Source organism: Oncorhynchus keta, chromosome 6 (assembly GCF_023373465.1).
Source record: "Oncorhynchus keta strain PuntledgeMale-10-30-2019 chromosome 6, Oket_V2, whole genome shotgun sequence".
In the NCBI taxonomy this organism is placed as follows: domain Eukaryota; kingdom Metazoa; phylum Chordata; class Actinopteri; order Salmoniformes; family Salmonidae; genus Oncorhynchus; species Oncorhynchus keta.
In genome coordinates, this window is record NC_068426.1 from 4,307,321 (window position 1) to 4,310,563 (window position 3,243).

General features: G+C 43.5%; 1 long non-coding RNA gene across 1 annotated transcript in view; it reads right to left on the reverse strand.

The window, feature by feature from the left end:
- Nucleotides 1–1,858: 1,858 nt before the first annotated feature.
- LOC127930626 (uncharacterized) overlaps nt 1,859–3,243 on the reverse strand; it is a 1,409-nt gene continuing 24 nt past the window's right edge. The window contains exons 1-3 of the long non-coding RNA XR_008138479.1: nt 2,251–3,243; nt 2,092–2,209; nt 1,859–1,973 (exon numbers count right to left, since the gene is read on the reverse strand). The exon at nt 2,251–3,243 is cut by the window's right edge and continues 24 nt beyond it. This is a non-coding gene — a long non-coding RNA (uncharacterized LOC127930626). The remainder of the gene's footprint in view (nt 1,974–2,091; nt 2,210–2,250) is intronic.

Sequence of the window (3,243 nt, forward strand, 5' to 3'; positions counted from 1 at the left end):
TTGATATCTGATTGTAATAAGCTAAGCTTCTGTCATTTTTTTTTCTTTCTTTACCTCACACAGTAAGTCAACAAAGTAAAAAATAAAATTAAAAAAAAATATTTTAATTTTTTACATCCATTGTGAATGATAGCCTAATAAGTTCCCCAGTAGGTCTATTTAGAAAAAAAAATCTTTCCAACAATCTCCCCCTCGATAATCACCAAGCCTCGATGTGAAAAGACAAAAATATAATCTGATGATCACATATATATCCCGTGGAAAGCATCATAAAATACTTTTCCCCTTTGCAAAAAAAAACAACCAAAAACTCAGCTGTCTGTGCCAAGCTCACTGGAGCAGGAAACTCTGGTTTTTCTCTACAGACGTCTTCATGGATCCAGTTGATTGATTTGATACAATATTGCACTTCACTAGTGAAGAAGCTCAAGTCAAAAATAGACAACTAGAAAGAGAGGCAGACGGGCGGAGCAGAGAGACGAATGTTATTTGAAAGAACCAGAATTCATCTAGATATTTTCCAGTTATTTTATTTGTCTGCTTTGTATTTTAATTAGTTGACAATAAAAAAAGTTAAGTTATTATTGTTATTAAGTTATTATTATTTTAAGTTTTTAAGTTATAAACAAGTTATTATTAATTTATTAAGTTGTTACGTTATAAACAAGTTGTTATTATTAATTTATTAAGTTGTCAACTTGTTTATAACTTATTGGCCCACGGCTGCATATGGGCATCTCTGAGTTCTCATTTAGCCACTTTTAGCCGTTTAATGATCACGGTGTATCTATGTGTCCAAATGGCTGGTGCTCTCGCATTTAGTTAAATTTAAACTTTGACGTTAAAAAAAAAAAATGTATTCAGATTTTTATGATGAACCACTTTGACAATGATTTGAGAAACCTAAAATAATGAATGAATTATTATTGAAATTAAACTGTTCATAGACAAATGCCCGTATGGAAAGTCAGAACTGATACGAAGAGTGGTAGGAATGTTAGGATAACTTGTAATGTTATGCTTCCCCAAACTGGAAACTAGAGCACCGCCTACATCTTTCATAACATAACTTCCCCAAACTGGAAACTAGAGCACCGCCTACATCTTTCATAACATAACTTCCCCAAACTGGAAACTAGAGCACCGCCTACATCTTTCATAACATAAATTGCCTTCAGATTTTCAAGACATACCATAATATGAAGTTTAAAAAAAAACATTTCAGGTTTGAAAACAATGAAGTATGGTTTTTGAAAAATGCTCACATTGTAGCCTCAGTAGGCTACCCGTAATATTACCAGGGGCCCTCTGGTACTCACATTGTAAAGTGGTGGGTAGGCTGATAGCCTGACTACCTGTCTCGCCTGACTACCTGTCTCGCCTACCCCCGTTCAGTAGGCTACCGGTAATGTTACCAGCGGCCCCCCCATTCAGTAGGCTACCGGTAATGTTACCAGGTGCCCCCCCCATTCAGTAGGCTACCGGTGATGTTACCAGGGCCCCCCCGTTCAGTAGGCTACCGGTAATGTTACCAGGGGCCCCCCCGTTCAGTAGGCTACCGGTAATGTTACCAGGCCCCCCGTTCAGTAGGCTACTCTCGCCTCACTACCTGTCTCGCCTGACTACCTGTCTCTCCTGACTACCTGACTACCTGTCTCTCCTGACTACCTGTCTCTCCTGACTACCTGTCTCTCTGACTCTCCTGACTACCTGTCTCTCCTGACTACCTGTCTCTCCTGACTACCTGTCTCTCCTGTCTATCCTGACTACCTGTCTCTCCTGACTACCTGTCTCTCCTGACTACCTGTCTCTCCTGACTACCTGACTACCTGTCTCTCCTGACTACCTGACTACCTGTCTCTCCTGACTACCTGTCTCTCCTGACTACCTGTCTCTCCTGACTACCTGTCTCTCCTGACTACCTGTCTCTCCTGACTACCTGACTACCTGTCTCTCCTGACTACCTGTCTCTCCTGACTACCTGTCTCTCCTGACTACCTGACTACCTGTCTCTCCTGACTACCTGTCTCTCCTGACTACCTGTCTCTCCTGACTACCTGTCTCTCCTGACTACCTGTCTCTCCTGACTACCTGACTACCTGTCTCTCCTGACTACCTGTCTCTCCTGACTACCTGTCTCTCCTGACTACCTGACTACCTGTCTCTCCTGACTACCTGTCTCTCCTGACTACCTGTCTCTCCTGACTACCTGTCTCTCCTGACTACCTGTCTCCTGTCTCTCCTGACTACCTGTCTCTCCTGACTACCTGTCTCTCCTGACTACCTGACTACCTGTCTCTCCTGACTACCTGTCTCTCCTGACTACCTGTCTCTCCTGACTACCTGACTACCTGTCTCTCCTGACTACCTGTCTCTCCTGACTACCTGTCTCTCCTGACTACCTGTCTCTCCTGACTACCTGTCTCTCCTGTCTCTCCTGACTACCTGTCTCTCCTGTCTCTCCTGACTACCTGTCTCTCCTGTCTCTCCTGACTACCTGACTACCTGTCTCTCCTGACTTCCTGACTACCTGTCTCTCCTGACTACCTGTCTCTCCTGACTACCTGTCTCCTGTCTCTCCTGACTACCTGTCTCTCCTGACTACCTGTCTCTCCTGACTACCTGTCTCTCCTGACTACCTGTCTCTCCTGACTACCGTTGTTTTTCTCCCAGTCAATTTGGTCTGCAACAATTTGATGCATCAGCTTTAACTGTTTATTTTTTATTTTTTAGAGCCAATAGCTGGCGATTACCAGCTAATAGAAACCCTGGTGTGTGTGTGTGTGTGTGTGTGTGTGTGTGCAGCGTTAACAGACCCTTTTTTAATGTATCCCAATAGAGCTGAATGAATGATTGGCCACTTGAACAGCCGGTCTCATTATCACTGGCCTTTATTATATATACATACCCACCATGACAATGCTTTGTTTCATGTGCTGAGAGGTTCTCTTTGGAGAAACACATGTCTATTGAAACACATGTTCTCATCTCGGGCCTTACAGCATCATAATCAGCCTGTGGTTATTGTGTTCTGGATTGGACTAATTATATGTTTTCTCTCCCTTTGTCTCTCTCTGTCCTGTCTCTCTCTGTCCTGTCTCTCTCTGTCCTGTCTCTCTCTGTCCTGTCTCTCTCTGTCCTGTCTCTTTCTGTCCTGTCTCTCTCTCTCTGTCCTGTCTCTCTCTCTCTCTGTCCTGTCTCTCTCTCTCTCTGTCCTGTCTCTCTCTCTCTCTGTCCTGTCTC